Below are 19,095 nucleotides of genomic sequence, written 5' to 3'. Positions count from 1 at the left end.
GGTTGCGCGCTCGCTCGCTGGATGCAATTTCTCGGTTGGAATTTATTCCGTGGGTGATGTGCACGTCGCGTAAAAATCTTTCGTCCGGCTCCAGGCCGTGGCGACGGGGTAATTGGAGAATTTTTGGAGATTTGCGCGAGGCTCCTGACATTAGCATTAACCCGATTTTCATATGCCCCGCTTTATCTCGGGATATGTGTTAAAAATATTCCGTTCTCGTGGCGTGCATAATTTTTTTAAGGGCATAAAAAAGTTATAAAACGTTACGAGATTTCCACACGTGACGACGTAAATCGCCGCAGAATTTATGAGCGTCCTTTTTTTTTCCTAGCGAAATGGAATCACATCACGTTGGAAAAACATGGGCACTTAAACGTGCGGTTAGCGAAATTAAGAGCGGCACGCTAAAACGAAGAAAACGTAAGACGCGTACGCGGCACATTTCGCATTACGAAATACTCTCGTCTCTCCGTAATTATCGCGCGTGGCAGAAGAAACAGCCAGCTTACGTGTAATTAGTTGTATCACGGGTAGCCGTTCGTATAATAGAGACGAACGACGATGGCTCTGTCGCTCGGACGGCTCTTTCGATCGAGCGAAACAGTCACGTGGAGGCTGCGGCTATGTGCTGACGCATAATTCACAAGAAACCGGCATTATCGCGTGACATCCGCGCATTCGATATAGTTGTTTTATGTTATGAATATTATTCAGGGAAAACCGTTCACGAGGCGCGAGTTTACACATGTCGTGATTTTATATTATATCAATTTCTCGCGGCGCGATATCGCGATTCATAATATGTATGCGTGTTGCGACACGCTGTTTATACGTGTTACTATCGCATGATTGTCGCACGGATTGCGTCAAAATCCATTAATTTATAAAATATTAGGTTTACAAGTAAAATAAGAAGGCAATCGGCAGATAGCGGGTTTATTGAAAAACCTGGATATATAAATATAGAAATTAAATATAGAAATTTCTTTAAATGATTATTGCGACAGAAATAGCTATTTAGCTAATGTATCTCATTCCAGGCATTGCGTAACAGCAACTTACCTTACGTTTTTTTTTTATTAGTTGATCTCTTTTATAATGAAGTCTATCCGAGAGCAGTGGTTACGCTCAGGTACGATAGGACAGCATATGAAAGCGCCTGGCGTATATTTTATGCGTCGGAATTTACAGTTCCTCGTTATATTAGACTATCGAAACGTTATTGCGTTATTGGGATTCTACGCGCACTTTATCGGGAAAAAATTCCAACGATTTACTATCTCTCACTTTTATTGTCCGTCAATGCTGCTCGAGATTCAAGATCACGCGCCACTAAATCCTTTCGCTGGACATCCGTCACGCGATGTTCTCGAGTTCATTCAAAAAGCACCCTTTATTGTTGTCACTTTGATAATCATCTCGATTTTATCGATTTTATCGAGATTTTAAGTCACTCTGATCTATCGGTATTACCGAGATTGAAAGTCAGAAATTGTTCGATCCACGATCCGCACTCCGATCACAGTCCACGAATTGCTCGCGTGCTTCGTCGGGCAATCTCGGATTTTGAAGTTCCGGCCGGATAACTGCGAACGCGCGATCACTTTCGATTGGTACAGCAGAACGACGGGACACAGGATGACGATCTCGTGTCAATCGTCTCGCCACCGCCGAATCGGGGATCCAGCCGAGCCGCGACTAAATTCGTCCGCACAGTTTTCATTCAGTCGCCGTCGACTGTCCCGGCGCTCATTAACAAATCGCGTTAATTATGGCCTCTGTTATCAGCCGGCGCGGCGATTGGACGGCCTCGTGGAGGCGGTGGGACGGGTTAAAAGGCAAGAGGGACCAATCCGGGGCCGGCTGTGGCCGATCGGATATCGGGGCACCGCGAACGAGAAAATAACATGTTTGGCTCTGTCGGCAGGGCTTAGGAATCGAAATCGCCTCAGCCCCACTTTTCGTCTTTCATTTTTATTTTAAACTCTTTCCGCTTGCACCGGCGATCGGCCGACTGACGCGGTATTTCGTAGGAGCGTCCCGTTTTACGGGATAGCCGAAAAGTCCAGATCTCAACGCAGGTCAAATTTACGAAGAATGCAATTTGCTCTTGGCAAAATGTACGTGACATTAAAATTCGTAACATAATATCGTAACATAATAATAGAACAAACTTAATAAATTAAAGATTAGCTACGATGATTATTGAATAAAAGTCTTTTGTAAAAAAAAAACTGCAAATATCAGTATAAAAGTTGACGAAGTAGATTTATTTTACAAATTTAAATTGTTAATTATTTGCACAGATCTTGAGATAGAAAACTTAATAGTAAGTTCCGACTTGTTTCACGGTGTTGGAAACTTTCCGAATATATTTATGGTATGAATAACCGTGTATTGAAAGTCTCTTTTTACCCGTGAAAAAGCGAGTGGAGAAGCGGGCGATATGCATCTATGAATGTATTTAAATATATGTGGAGAGAGGTCAAGTTGCACGTATATTTTTACAATGAAAAGCGAAAGATACCTGAACGGCCTGAATAGGCAGTTGCGGACTCAATCTAGATCATAGATCCCGCATGGAATAAGAATAAAAGGTGATATAAATAACTGACTTTGCTTGGCGATGGAATACAATCCTCGAGCGAAACTTGCGGTCTGAATAGAAAAGAAAATTATCCCCTGATTGAGCGTTTGGGACCGGTTTTACCGGCGTCGTTTAATTCTAATTTTAACTCATTATTTGTTCGCTTATTCTTCTTATATCGTTCATAACTAAAATTTAAGAGGGAAGAGTGAAGGAAGAGTTTAAAGGAAAATAAGCTCGATTAACTTTAATCCTCCTTTATTCTTGGAATAATGAAAGGCGAGTCTATCTGATTCGACGCAAAATTACCGCAAAATGCTGCAATTTTATTTTTCCATCGGTAAAGTTTGAAGCTTGTTCGATCATGAAAACAAGTGGAACGTACTAATAATTTCATTTTCACATTTAATTTTGTCGGGCGTAAAAATCAAAGTACTTCTCTCCATCCACTTGTATTAATTCATTTCCAAAGCGTTTATTTAAGCTCTCTCCTCGAAATAATCGATTCAAATGTATACGAAGTCACGTTCTCCTTTCTAGCTATCTGAACGGTGGCATCGCGCGCCGCTGAAGTCATTAGTCTAAGCCTATGTTAATTTCTTTCCCCTTTTAAACTTATTTCGTATTTATTCGATTCGAAGTGACGTGATAAAATCGCTTCGGAAATACATGACGCGCCTATTATACAGCGTGACATCAACGTGACACTTGGAAAATAACCTACGTGAATTTATTCATCTATGGTATATCTATCATTCGAGATCTTACGCAAAAGTTTATCCCATCCCGATCATGCGTTTCGTATAAATAAATATCAAGGGGTTAAAAAGATTCACCCCCTCGAAAGACCAGTTGCCACGCGGGGAGTCCACGTACAAACGAAAGTGTCGTGACAGCGTGAACGACAGCCTCCCGAGTGTAATCGCGTGCCGATCGAGGGATCGGAGATCTTTTACTCCGGGACACCCCGCCACCCTCCCCCGAGGGCGAGCCGCGAGCGGCGCGAAGGGAGGGCGACGCTGCGATACCATCTCGACAAGGCGGGATTAGGCGCGTATAGGAAATCGTTATCGATGTGATCTTACGGACGGATCGACAGACGAACGGGCGGGTTTCTCGGGGAGGGAGGGAGGGAAGAAATCCCTTTACATCAGATTAAGGCGCGGATCTTCCGCGGATCCTCGCCGGAACGAATCGTGGTACCCACGCGGATACCCAGGCGTAGAAGCGGAGCAACTCTTTCGCCGGCACGCCCCCTCGTTCCCCGGATCGATCCCCCCTCCCTCCCCGGACGATTTACGGCGGGGATCGATTTGATCGACGATCAAGAGGACCGCCGCGCGCCGTCTCACCCTCGCCTCGCCTTGGCCTCGCCCCGCGATGTCGAGCAGTATTTCTTTGGCTGCGAGAGAGGGACGGAGGATTAACCCTCTTGGACGGCTTTTAACACTCGGCATTCACCGGTCGTTGATTAATGCCGGCCGTACTTTTCCGTGTAAACTGCGCGAACTGAATTTATCGCGTTCGAGGTGAAGCCCGGATGTTACGGGATATATACCGATTCAAAAAGCAAGCAACGGGCAAATCTGCTCGTTCCCACTCTTCGTTCCGAGTTATTTCTTCCCGCTTTAAAAACGACAATCTTCGTTATCTGTCAAATACGAATCACAAATACTTGACATTTTGATAAGGAAACGTTTACATTATTGGACTTCAGTGTTTCACACACGCAGCTCACTAAAATTTCCAAAGATTGAGAAAATCGTGATTTTCCGGCCGCGAGGACGAGCAACCTTGTGCGCTTTACCGAGTTGCGAGAGCGGGGATTCCCATGACGCGCGGAAAATTAGAACCGCGCGCGCGGACGGTTAAGATTATACGGCGCGGTAGGTAGACAGGCAGCCAGGCAGGCATGGCTATTGTTGTATGTCGACGAAAATTACACTCTTCAAAATCCATTGTATCAAATAGCCAACCACGCCGGTAGACTTTCTGTATCGTCCTCGTCGTCGTTGCCTCGACGTCGTCATCTCTCCCTCCCGTGATCTCGGCATTCGTTTTCGATACACGAGACAAAGTTTCATGTGATCGGTGTCGTATCGTCGAGATGCACTCTATTTTATGTTATTTCTTTTAAGTTAGTCACATAAGAAAACAGAAAGGGACGAATATTATTGTATATTATATTTTATTTTATTACGTTTTCTTTAAATTATTATTTTTATAAATTGTCACACATTTCACGTATTTTATAAGAAATAATAGCGAGAGAAATTTTTTACAGAAATGTGCTTCCTTCTCTTGTTAAGATTAAGAGGCAAAATAAAAAATTCAATGTGGTTCTCGTCTTCTTAAATTTAAGCTACACATTTTCCAATATTTTGTTGTCGATCTCAAATAATTCAGGAGCAATTAATCGTTCCGAGAATGAGAGACCGTTCATGAAAAAACCAAATCCTAGACTGATTGTGCATGTCTCGAATGATTTAAACGTCGAAATTTTTACTTCGCACCACTGGAAGATAATACCCATGTATATATGTTGTACGTATGGATGTAAACGAAGCCGATACAGAAATCGAGAAAGTCATTGAGATAGCTTCGAGCATAAATGTCTTCTCGAGTATCTGGAGCAGAGATAAGCACCGCGGAGCCTAGGATCGGGATACAGTTTCCGTTAAGACGACTCTCACTTCCAGCGGTCATTTGATATATTCGATAAATCGAATATACGGTTACAAAAAAAAAGTCGCGCAAACACCGATTTCGTGGTTTCGCGAGCTTGCAGCGTATCGGTCAGAAGAATAAATTATCAAATTTCATTCTTATTCAGCCAGGAAATTTTTTATCGTCTCTCTCTTTCTCTCTGAGATACACAAGCGGCAATTATTCTGAAAATGAACTTATCTCACTTCGTAAGTATTCGAAAACAATTTGCAATCTTTCTCGTTGTAATTTGGTTCCCACAATCAATTATCTAAATTTAATAAAATGCCACAAATATACCGTATCGAAATCCGTACTGACCTTCAGAATGATTCAAAGAGAAGTGTAATAAGCAGATATAATTAACGTTTTTTTTTTTTCACTTAAAATAACAAATGGCAGATAATTAACATTTAAATGGAATTGATATTTTTTCTTTGCACTATTTCGATATTATTTTATCTTAAAATAATATTTAAAAAAAAAGTTTTATTGTTTAAAAACTTTATCGCAATTAAAGACAAGTTTGCTGATATTTTCGATGCTTTTATAAATGTCGATCCCCCTCGAATTTTCTCATTTTTTAATCGCGAAACTCAATTTAAAATCGCCGTCGCGACAGAAGAGCGGATGGAATTACGGGCGATACTGATCGATCGAAAATCAGCGATGAGTATACACAATTATTGAGGGGGAGTGGACAGAGGAGTTAGACGAGAGGAAGCTATTCCCGTTCGGGATACAAAGAAGGTAAAGAGAGGACAGAAAGGGGCCTGAGAGCAAAATGGCGGGGCCCTTCGTGACCGTAATCGGTCGACCGGGAGGAGGCCGCTCGGATCGAGCCACACGGAAATTCACTTGAAAAGTAGCCATTACCTTAATTATTGGTCTTTCTAAGAGACCGTGGCGACGAGGATACGCGGCAGTATTCGCGTATTCAGTCGCCAATCGCGTAAAAAGGAAATCCTCGGAATTTCCACGTGCGATTTCCGCTACGGGGATTGAAGGAGGCAGCTGTGGTCTTGATTTACGATTCGATTCGAAAAGCTACGATGCTTAAAAAGAGAGTCAATGTTATCTACATTTTTCTTCAACAAAGTGTACATAACGAGAAAATAACGACAGTCGCGCAAAGCGATCCTGGGGGATTCGGGACAAAGAGGACTTTATCGCATCCCTCTGCAATTACGTTCGATGAAAAATAAGAATCTGATTCCGCCTATCAGTGAAAGATAATCATCTCAATTCACCCGAAGAAATATGTCGCAAGTAAGGATAACGAGGAGGCCGGGGCCAATTAAATCGACGGCGGAAATGAAGGCGGACGAGTCACGGCGAGAGACAAATCGCGTGGATTAATTGCGATCGATTTGAGATATCCGGTCGATCGATTGCGGGGGAAAAAGTGAGGTAATTAAAACCGCAGTAGAATTCGAATAAATCGGTAACGGACGGCGGTCTCGCCGGCAGCAAGGGGGGGGAAGAGATCGATGAGCCGGGAGTAGATCGACCTTTAATAACCGCGTATCGGCGTTCATGGCGGGGCCGGCTCTCTTCCTCGAGGGAGCGGAGAGAGAGAGAGGGATCCTCTCCAAAAGGATCAACGAAAAAGCCTCGATCGAGCGGGGCATCGCTCACTTAAGGAATTAGCGGTAATGGCGGTGCAGCGCCGCGCAACTCTGTTGCACGCTATTTCATAATGCAACGCTATCGAAAGCAGAGGGGGAGAAGGGTGGAGAAGGAAGAGACGGAGGAAACTGGAAATTCCACGGGGGTAAGTTAGCGCACCGCCGGTAATTCATGGATGCTCTTGCACGGAGAATCCGATACATCCGTCCGAGACTTTCGTTTTTTCTTCCGCCTTTCGATTTCATTTCAATGCGCTTTCCCATCTATTTTTATAGCGAATTCCGTACGCAATCGCAAAGGTGAATTATCAGTTTGATTTTTACATTCATATTTCGTCGGTTTTTTACAAACTTATCCGTTCCTTTTGAACCGTAATTTCATGGACCCGGGCGCACCAGAAGGCTCCCTTGTTTTCACTCCTCCCCCAACCTCCTTCTGCGATTACGCGCGGAATGCACTCTAGACGCGCACGCACGCACGCACGCACGCACGGCACGCATCACTCGTACACGTACACGCATAATTACCATTCTCCACGATTGTGGCGCAGTTATTTATTTAAGCGTGCAAAAGAGCTATTAAACGGATGCCTCGCAAGTCACCCACCCCCTTTCCACGCAATGTCGGCATTCTAATGACCGAGGATTCCGTCGGCGGTCTCTCGGAGATAGAGTTTGTATCGAGGGAGAGAGAGAGAGAGAGAGATCATACACCGGCCAGCATCTTTTCTGGACTCCGCGTTCTACTGAACGCGAGACTCATACAAACGCACGTTGGATACCAAGGCAACCGTAAGAAAAGTCGGCACTCGCGTTTAATCCACCGTCGAAATTAGAATCAAGAGAGAGTTTTAGTGCATCCCACATGTGTGTATTAATAAAGGAAACGGTTGCTCTAAGAAAATATCCTGAAAGGATTAAGGATCGTTTTCAATTTAGACGATCCTCTCTCACGTAGAGCGAGGGCCATGGCCCTGCGAGGTAGCGCCTCGGAGATTTCACGTTCATTAGGGTGTGAATGATGGCCGCGCGCACGGGGACGCCGGGCGGAAGCTCTAATGCGCGTTAAAATGGCGTCATCTCCAGTGTCGCGAAACACGAGGATACAACCGCGCGCGGATGGATGTAACCGAGATGCCCCGGTATCGGGCATCACTATGCCGTATATAATACGTACACGTCGTCTCGCGGTCGCGGTCCTCTCCCGGCTTATCCCGATGGAGATCCGTATCTGGTGGTAATTAGGCGTCTAATTAAACCAGTTAATTAATCACTAAGTGCGCGCGGGTGCGCGGGCAGCCAGACACGACGTATGGTCGCCGCGACCTGATCGTCGACATTCAGCGATCGATTAACGCAAAAACGTCTGCGGTGACGGTCTATTACATCGTGCTTGCCCGCGTGTATTTGTTTAATTAATAAACTCGTTCGAACGGCGAAACTCATCGCCCGATTAAAACGAAAACCGTTCTCGTCGCTGCGTTTTTATTCGGTGGAATAACCACGGATCTACTGCGAAAGGACAATCGACAATAAATGCCTTTATCCGTTCGACCTGGCAATCGGCAAACACTCTCTTTTTCGTCAATGGGCACACGTCCCAGCATCAATGGATCCCTGTTTTCCCTACATCATTTATCGAACTCTCGCGTCGCCTCCTCGCGACGGAAAGATTTCCCTACGGAGGATCCTCGCAATTTATTGAAAATACAAAACATATACGGAATCTTCATAAAATTGCGCGAGGTTTCTGAACGAAATTTAAAAAAAATTTTTTATTCTCCAGTCACTTATCGAGCAGTTAATTATTCGAAGTAACTTCTCATTCAATTCTCATTCTTTTGTCTTTGAAAAAAAATAATTGTAACAATTGGAATTGAAAGGCTCTCAAACATATACTCTTTTTACATTCATGAGATTGTAATGAAGCGGTTGCACGAACGATATAAAGAATATTAATGATTCCGCGACGAGAAAAGTTGAATTTTTACGGGGAGAACTTTGCACTTGCAGACAGAAGGCTTTTGCGTGATTCAAGGCCGTTTGCGTTATTAATTTAATTCACGTGGCATATCACCTGCGCCACTCAGACGAAGAAAGACGGCGAGGGGCCCAAGTGAGTTCGGGCTGACGGCGAGCGATTAGGGCGATTTGAGTACAGGTAATTAGAAAAACGTGTCCATTGCCGGTGCATGTGGGCGACGTCGACTAATCGGTACGGTCGCCACGGTTTTATTGGTCACTTAGCATCGATTTATGACATGCAATACGTGACTGGCAAGAAGACAGCCCCGTTGCTTGTACCCCGCTGTACAGGATATCCTGTACGTAATGTACGTAATCAGGTAACGTTTCTCATTAACGTACTTCTTAACGTATTTTCAATTTTTCATTTATTAAACATTCGCTTTTAAATAACTCTGTAGTAAATGTTTCAAAATGTCAAAATGTTTTCGGTAAAACGAAGCGCACTTAAAATTATACGAAGAACGAAGTTTATTTACATCCTTAAAGTTTAATTTAAAAACTTTTTCGATCTTTCCATTATTTATAAAATATACATTTTTCATCGTAATTTTTGAACAGAAAAACATTGTTTTAAATTGATCTAAAAATTTTTATAGAAATATGAGTCGAAAAAGGAGACTGCTTGATACAATAAATGAGAAGTGAGTGTCTTTCACTCAATTTTACATTTTATCTTAGAGATTAGTCAATAATCTCTCAGACAATGTGTAAAAAAATCAGTTTTTAATTCTTTATTTATAAAAAAAAATTAATAATTGGAAGAGCATCTGGCGCATTTTGTACAAACAAATTAAATCGGGACACGTGATGATAAATATACGCTGTAAAAGTATATTTTAAAATATATCTTGATATACTCAATCGGAGTGAAACGCGTCAAATGGAACAACATCAAAAGGTTGGGAAATCGCGCGCGATTACCGGAAGCGTGTTCGAGCAGTGAAAAATCGATCGCCGTATCATTCACAGAAACCGAGAGAATTCCGTCGACGATAAAACGGTTCCCGACCGATGACGTCGGGCTCGTTGCCCAGCATCGTTACCACGTTATCACGACGGACGATTTGATTTCTCGGTCGATTTCTTATTTTGCTTCCTCGTGTTCCGCGTAAACACAGCATCGCTGCCGCTCGCAACAATTTATCTGTTTTCCTCTCAGCGATACCGCGAGTCGCGATCAGCGCGAAATTTTCCACTGTCCGACGGAGATTGAACTGCTCCCCCGTTACAAATAATGGAGGACGATAACTATAATTTTGCCGACGTCACACACCCGTGCGTATACATGCATACTGTAGCTTGAAACATCTCCGTTTGTCGGGAAAAATTATTTTCATTGCGATAATAGTTCTTAACTAAGAACGACGATCAAATTGTTCGAGATAATTAAATTAGTATATCTAAGCAAAGGATATTTTTCGCGATAATCGAAAATGTTGTTAGATATAATATAACAAAAGGCAGTGAACAAAATTAAGAACACGGCATAACATTTCTTAACTAATTAAATGCGTGTATTTTAATTTTTCAGAAATACGTGTATGCGTATCAGTGTTGACAGAGATATTTATGTCTATACACGAGTAGATTTAAAAGGCATTATGAAATTCAAGAGAGACAAGACCGAGAGCCAGGAATCGAGTCCCGAAGGGTCGATTCAGATTTTCATGCCGAAGGAGGAAGATTCCTCCGCACACCGGGGACTATTAAATTTATGGCTCTCCCCTCGTCGAAGGGGGAGACGATAACATGCATAATAAGCGCGCCCAGATAACGGGTGACGCGTAAGTTACGGCCTCGCGATAAACGAGGACCATGCACGCCCGTGGTCGATGGTTTAAGGACCACAGACTTACATCCAGGAAGTTCTTTTAAAATATTATATCATGAGATTAAGTAGAATCCAAACAGGTGGCCAACGCACATACATAATCAAATCCAGTGTTCTCATGGATATTTATTTGGCAATAATAATTTAATTAAAAATTTATACAGTAATTTTTAATTGTTTTTCTTTTAGAATAATGTATGAAAGAATATTCTTCCATTTATAATTCTATTTAATGTCAAAATTACTGATCAGCTTCAAATAGAAATAACGATATAAACGATTATATTGTGTTGTCGGACAATCGTAATAATTCAATGCAATTCAGCTTAATAAATGTAAAAAAAAAGAATAATATCTGCATATAGATCGTATCTAAATTATACACGTGTTCTTTAACAATAAATAATCCACTTTAGTGCAAGAAAATATCGACGTCCACTTCATACAACATTTAAGCTTCCTGAAGCGTATCTAAGAAAAACACCCCTCGATTCATTTAATAATTATCAGCTTTACTCATGTTTCCCGTGAATCCAACAAAGAACTGCTCCAACATAATCTTTCATGCCGCGTGCGAAATGTCAAGATACTCAATAATCAATTTATATACTGACGTTCCAGCCGCGTGTGTGTCGATAGACTCGCAGCTCCGCAATATATTTAAATCGTAAAATAATTTTTTTTTTTGTCAATTTACGCGACTTTAACGTCTACCAATTGTCATAGAAATAATATTGACATATCAAGTGTACGCAAAATAAAATTGTTAAGTTAAATACTCTGTCGTTATTATATTATTATATCACGTTTCTTATGTACATTTAAGAATGCAACTCGAGTAACACAGCAATAAAACGCGAATTATTGATAATCTTGGTCAACGCAGTGCTTTTTTATTATTCAAGAGCTCTGTAAATAATGATCGGCCGTTATTGTATAAAATAGTCAATGACAAAAAATAATAAACTTTTAAATAGTCGTGTCATTCAATTCGATTCATGCAATTCCGCTCTCGCTCGTGTTATCTTAAGAATAAAAGAGGGGCAATATATGTGAGGCTAGGCCTCTTCCATTTCCCCCTTGTAAAAAAAGATCGATTGTTAAATTCTTAAATCTGTTCGCAGGCGAGAGAGAAGTGATCGTTTACACCGTATCCGCGTGTATCTTTTTCTACTTCGCGAATATATTTGGAAGTTAACATCTCTGTTCGACGCATTCCCCGCGAAAAAAAAAGGACGAGTGGATTATGCGACAAACGGTGACAATGCCAAATCAGATATGTATCTACACGGAATTCATGGGCGCCTCGTTGCACATCTTAATCGCGGAAGCTGCCTCTCTTTTTTCCTCCTTCAGGCTTCGTCTTCACGAAGCGGCATTGCCTCGCGCTTATCTTCGTTCGCTATTGGAAACTATCGGCTGGGGATAGTGGCCGAGACTCCAAGCGATTCTGAAAAAAACCACCGGCCTGCCCTCCCCTCCCCCCTTATCTCTCTCATAGGTCTTCGTCTTCCGCCACTCGATTTATCTCGTTGCTCGCCTCGCCAGTTTCCACCCATTTACCTCGCTTAATTTATTTCCCGTATCTCTTGAAATCTTAATAACGTCGCGGATCCGAGCGCGGAAGCACACAGGGGAATCGGGAAGGAACTCACCTTACGGATTTCTGCGGATACTGTGTCCCCTCAGGCGAATTGGCACGTTCCCGCCGCCATAGTCAACGAGCACTTCCGCCTCTTTAGCCGCGAGTTCACCGTGCTGTCACGTGCTCCACGTGGAACGCAGTGCTGAAAGAACAAATACACCGAGGATAGTCAGAAGAAATTCGATTTTAAACAATCCAAATAGATTTCCGTAATACAAAACGGGATAAATATTTATATTATCATACATTATTAATAGCGATTATATCTAGAAATATCCAGAACTCCCGACGAAAAAAGGGACTGTGACCAATGGCGGTCGAATGAGTTATGAGGGTCGCGCAAACGAGGGTGCGATAAGCGAAATCGTTCATCTCAAATCTGGTTATCGTCGTCCAGTGGTTACATGAGAAAAATGTCGGCAATTTCCAGTTCGACACGCATGTGCGCTGATTATATGGTTTAAGAACGTCTTATCGTCACATTAATATACTTCTTAGACCACATGTTTTTGTCGACTTGACACAATAACTTGGAAAGAGTCAACGGTCTCATAAAGATAGTAGGTTTAGTATTTTATATCTCCCCTCAAGAGGATAGTGCAGCTGTTTTAGAAACAGGTGCAAAAGTCCATCACGTTATTTAACAACATTTTCGGCCAAGAATCTTTAGCGATATAATTTACTAATATAAATACGCTGTATTTCTTTTTCATTACAATTATATGCACACTTTGATATTTGATCTTGTATTAAATTTATTATAATATTATCAAATATCAAATTGCCATCTAAACATTTAACGAACTTCGAGTTTAATTTTTTTTAATTGTTAATCGAATTGGTTTAGACGAGCATAATGCATTCTACTTCGAAAAAGCATATTACTTGAGAACTTAAAACAAAAAAGCGTAAGAAAACTCACGATAAATATATTCAGGGAGTAAAGGTTGCAGTGCAGACTCCCTCCTGAATATGCAAATTAAATTCCTTCCGCCTTGTGGATTTCGAGGAAATCGTAAATTTGCTAAGCCGAAACGCTCGCGTGTCAAAAGTCCGCAAGCTGCATCGAACTCGTTGCTTATCCCTTTATTTAGTCACCTCTTAACCCCGACTTTATGGCGCAAATCGTTGAAATCGTATTAAACACGTCATTTTATGTCGCTTCCACGGTGCTTGCACCTGGTAAAACACATTTCTTTGTATATCTAACAATTATATATATATATATATAGTAAAATAGTATTTTTATAGCAAATAAAAATACATTGAACATCTCGATGATCACCGAGATCAGATTAACCAAAAGTTGTTTATATCGGGTGCGCGATTGGAACGTAGTGGCAATAGAAGCATGCAGCGGTCGAATTTGCATACAGTGGTCGCAACTGACTGTCGGGCTTCGCCGCCGTAATATTTATGAGATACGACTTCCTTCGATTGTTTGTAAGTAGCTACGTATAAGTGACATAGTCATTCTACGTTCTTCGATCATACCTTCGCACTAAATCACTAATAAATTCTGGCACAAAGGCAAACTATATGTAAACAATTATAAAATAAGCGAAAGGTAAATAATAGAATTACTTGTGATAAAAAACCAAGAATACTTGGTAAATAACAAATGAAAAATAAGCAAGGCATAAAAGCAAAAAGAAATTTATTAAAGAAATCATAAAAAGAAAAATATTTGAAACAAAAGACTTTTGAAGACTTGTATCAACTTCTCTTTTAATTTCTCTTTCACGAAAGGTGGACAATTCAAAATACTACAGAGACAAAATTCTTCGTACCATTCGAGAATGCTCTATTAACGAGATATCGATAACGAACGGTAAGAACGCTACACGTGATAATTCGAATCAATTAAAGCTTGGGAGACGCTTAGTATGAATATTCCACGCACGAGATCCATCGATTACGGCGCTACTCGATACTTCTTGCCCGAGCTTCATCGGATGAATAATCGCGTCCTTTATTTAGCGCTCGAGGACACGTTACTACGGATGATTTATAACTGGAACATAAGATTTAATTTCCATCGTCGATTACCGGCACAAAGTTAATGTGTCTATTAAGAGAGTACCCATGCGCGCGCGCGCACGGCGCGGCCAATCGAAAAAAGTTCTAACCGCAAGACAGATTGCGACATTACCCTTGATTAATGCGCGCTAGAAAATCCACGCGATAGCCGTTGTAATCGAATCGTCGCTCTCTGCCTGTAATCAGACCGGTTGTGCCGATTTAATTATGCACGCGGAGAAATTCAAATTATATGGAATTTCACGGAAATGTTTTTCTTGCTATTCAAATATACGTATTTATTTCTACTTTGTATTTATTTTTATCTCAAACTCATTGTTACGTACAACACTTTTAGATAATTTGCGCTAATTAATTTAGTGCCCTCTCTCGATCCAAGCAAGCGTAAATAAACATACGTAAAGTATGCTTCAGTTGTTAAACCAAATTGTTTATTCGTTCGTTTATTCACGCTCGCTTGCTTCGCGTAAAAAATCTTTTAAATTGCATTTGACCCGCACAGCGGAACATTGAAATTGTTATTTAAAATTATATTACAACACTATAAATCACGATATATATGTGTACATTAAAGAAGCTCATTAAATTACTTATTTTACTAAACAAATTAATTAAGCACAGTTTACTATACAATTACATTTCTCGCGAATGTGCAAGATATTCTTCTCGTTATCACAGGAAAATTCATCGTTCAAATTCACTCGCTTTCTGTCGCACGCTCTGTCGCACAGAATTAAGGATCGTCGTAGTGGCTGCCGGCTGTGGCTGTGCACAGCGGTATTGCGGTTACGCAAAGGTGCATAAGCAATGAAATGCAAACAATGCTTTCTTAAGATGCGAGTTAGAACCGAACACCGCGCGCACCGTGCGCGCAGAGATGCACCTCCTCTTCGGTCGTAAACAATAATAACAATATTTGCTTCCGCGGCGCACGTGAAACACACACACACAGACACAGACACACACACAGACGTAACGCTCGTCCGTGCACCGCACGTGTGGGCACGCGAGTACACACGCAGCAGCGTAATAACCCGGCTGTGACACACGCTGCGGCTCTCGGATTTGCGTTTCTAATTACGGCGTGTGCATCCGCGATTTGAAAATAAAATTAGATAGCGTCCAGAGGATTATTTATCACTCTATTCAGGATTTTGCAGCACAAAACCCCAAAATAAGATGATGACCCTTAATGAGTTAAACAAAAGTCGGCTGGGTTAGTCGGGGTATCGCATGGAGTAGCTTACAGCACTATGCGCTTGTGTGTATGCGTCTCTTTGAACGTGTGTGCGCGGTGTGTGTGTGTGTGTGTGAACACACCGGTGTGGACACGCACACAACGCGCCGGTCCGCATTCCACGAGTGGAACAACCGGTACACCACGATTCCAGCGGCTCTCATCCGCGACCGACCACGCGCGACGCCTCGTCCGCGCCGGACAGGAGAGGAGCGTTATGCAACGAACGGAGAAGTCAGTGGCCCGGCAAATTCGCGGAAGATGAGATGGCCTTCCGGGTCCCTCGTTACTTTTCTTTTCTTTCTTTTCCACGCGCGTCTCCCCCGCTCGCATGCGCGCGCGCGCGCGCGCCATTCGAAATCGAAAGTCGCGCATGAAAAAAATCGAGCGACCCCCTCGATCCTGGGCGACGGACTCTCCTCTGAGAATCTCGCGATAATAAAACGCGGGTTCACTTTTCATTATAAAACTAGCTCGATCCTCGGAGAGTAAGTATATTAAACGATCGAGGTCCTTTGCTTAGGTGCATTGGAAGGTTTCACGAATTCAGTGTAAATTTTTAATGGTTTTAGTAATGTTTGAAGAAAGAAATGATCATAGAATCTGGCGAATGTACGTTGAAAAAAAAAAGAATAAATGAAAATTTAGAATTTACACAATTAAAGGCGAATACATTTCATAATTTTTAACATGTTCACTTCTTAATTAAAGTTTAATCAAATATTTACATATAATAAGAAAGCCAGGAAACGAAACAATAAAACCTATGCGTAAAACAATATTAAAAATGTATACCAATTCATATATTCCTTATTTCTTAAGTATTCGCTTAATATTAATTTCGAATTTTAATCAAACGTAAAACAATGCAGAATCATTCTCAATATTATTGCCGGCGGGGGGGGGGGGGGAAGGATTTGCTATTGAAAGAGAGAAACTCACTTCCCCGAGATAAAGGAAGAATCAACACGCATCCCCCAGTAAATTCAACCAAGAACTTAATCGATCTTGAAGCTCCATCGCGGTGCAACGCATGCAATGACGGCTGTAGCACCGAGGAGTAAAGATTGTTTCGGTAAGTACACCGCAAATTAACGATACGCGATAGGGCAACGTAATAGTCACGACAGTCGAGACAATTGCATTTATTGGCAATACCGACGATAATGTAACGGTATTCGCTATCACTAGCGCGCGAGGATGAGCGGCGAGGGATGGGCGCAGCGGTGCATTATGGCGAAAGCGGAATGTCCATGTGTGCGGGCGAGTGTGCGTATGCGTTTCCCGTTTCTTTCGGCGCGGGATGTATTCCGCGAATGTACGCGTCCCCGTATTTATCCTCTCGGATAAATATGTTACGGCGTTCGCGGGACTCCGCATCCGCGCGAGATATCGCTCGCGCGAGAAATCACTGGGAAATAACACGATGATCGATAATTCGGAGTAATTCAAACCTCCTCTCGTTTTAATAATTCAATCTCACCTTTGCTCTTTTTAATTGACCGATGTCGCAAAATCGAACAGTGTGACTTTTACACATTTCTTCCTCGTGTAATGAAAGTATCGGTGACAATTTTTGGTACTACATGTACAAAAATCGAATGTGTAAACCGCGCGTGATGCGTGCTCGTCACGGTCTGCAGAACTTAAGATCGTGTGCGTAGTGTACTAGAAATTACGAGTGCGACACGGAGATATCGGATGACTCGCATTGAGCATCGTTGACTATCTCATGAAAGTGTCTTGCGACACGCTTAGACGCAGCTGCTTTTCTTTTACTACGGTGTTAAATCCGCAACGCTCATTCTCTCGTTCACCGATCAATGCCGCGTGAAATCGAGATAGAGATCGCCGCCGCCGCCGCCGTATCGAACATCTCGATATCGCGACCTGCGGTTAGAACAAAATTACAAAACGCCGAGCATAAAACACGGACGAGAGCGAAATTACGCGGGAGTAGAGCCGGAAACACGAAATAGGAGAACTGATTGGTCACGTTCGACGAGCAATCCTCTCCACTATGGGCAAGATAAAGATATTCAAAAGCACAGTTCTCCATTGATTTGAGTGGCAACATTAATTTTCACTAGTATTATATTAATTACTAATGATTTTATTAGCCTTTTATTAGATATTTATTAGCATTATATTAATAATACCACTGCAAGTTAATGAATAATGTGTTCTCTTGAGCGCAAAAAAATTCTCGGATGTTTAATCATTTCCAAAACGAAGGACTATTCGGAGATAAAATTAATTAATAGAGTGATACAAGTACACGTTTAGCGTGCAGCGAGCGATACTTATCGCCGGCGTCCACAAATAACGAGATATCTAACAAACAAACAAAAAATTAGCAGCGTCACCGTACACGATTCTATCGGGTGTATCTAGCCCACCGGTTGATTTACGATGGGCGACGAGGGCGCGTTGAAGTTATCGTACGAAACCCCGGGGTAGACGAGCAACGCGTCCGGGAAGGGTGGAACGCTCACCCCGTCCTAATTCCCAATTCCGTGGGCCGCGCGCACTCGCCTCGCGGGGAAATTACTTCGGGGACACCCGGTGCATCTAAATTTCTGGCTTGGCTGTGCTTCGGGCTAGGCCTGAACCTGAGTTTCTGATTTATGTGGGCCCCCGGGGGGAGTCCAGTTGCCAGGTCTTCTCTCACCGACACAGAGACGCGCCATACTCATGTACGTAGCACCAGTACGTAGAGGCACACTTGGCTCGCCCGCGTGTGTGTACGGTACATAGTATATAGTGCCCCAAGCATTCAGTACGTTAACCGCGTTTAAGATCGCGCGTGGGTGCGGATTTCTATACCCCCGCGGGATGGATGCACTCGCGACTTTCGAACGCGAACGGCCGCTCTCGTTTGTATGTACGTCCGTGAGAAATGAAAACCGAGGCATGTCGAGGCGTGTCGAAACGCGGGGCGCGCTGATCATTTTCATCGAGTAAACTTTGACGTTACTTAACGGTTTAATTGTCACGACACCGCCTCGTTAAAAGCACGAGGCCGTGAAAAACGTGAGCCACGTATGAAACGTGCGGCGTAATCGAAAATTTTATGACGAAGACGAGCGTCAATAAATTAATAAAGTTTCAAAAAGTGTATTGAGATGAGATTGTATAGAATTAATAAAAAAAAGGTCATTTCTCGTCTTTAGAATTTCCTCAACTCAAAATATCTTAATCAACTTTTCAAATATACGTTTTCATAACGTAAATTATGTGCAAATTTTAATATAGACCGAGAAAGTATACAATAAATCCTATCAACATAAGAAAACATACCGTTTCAGAGTTAAACGTAAAATTAAAACATTGAATTCAAAAATCCAAACAACACATTCAAATATTTTAGCTATTGAAATATTATAAAAGTTA

General features: G+C 42.2%; 1 protein-coding gene across 1 annotated transcript in view; it reads right to left on the bottom strand.

The window, feature by feature from the left end:
* LOC105836310 (protein N-terminal asparagine amidohydrolase) overlaps positions 1-19,095 on the bottom strand; it is a 47,023-nt gene that overhangs the window by 11,256 nt on the left and 16,672 nt on the right. The window contains 1 exon segment of the mRNA XM_012680251.3: positions 12,436-12,567. The gene's annotated coding sequence lies outside the window, so the exon portion shown is untranslated.

Source organism: Monomorium pharaonis, chromosome 7, assembly GCF_013373865.1.
Source record: "Monomorium pharaonis isolate MP-MQ-018 chromosome 7, ASM1337386v2, whole genome shotgun sequence".
NCBI lineage: Eukaryota > Metazoa > Arthropoda > Insecta > Hymenoptera > Formicidae > Monomorium > Monomorium pharaonis.
This window is presented reverse-complemented; position numbering and strand designations above follow the sequence as displayed.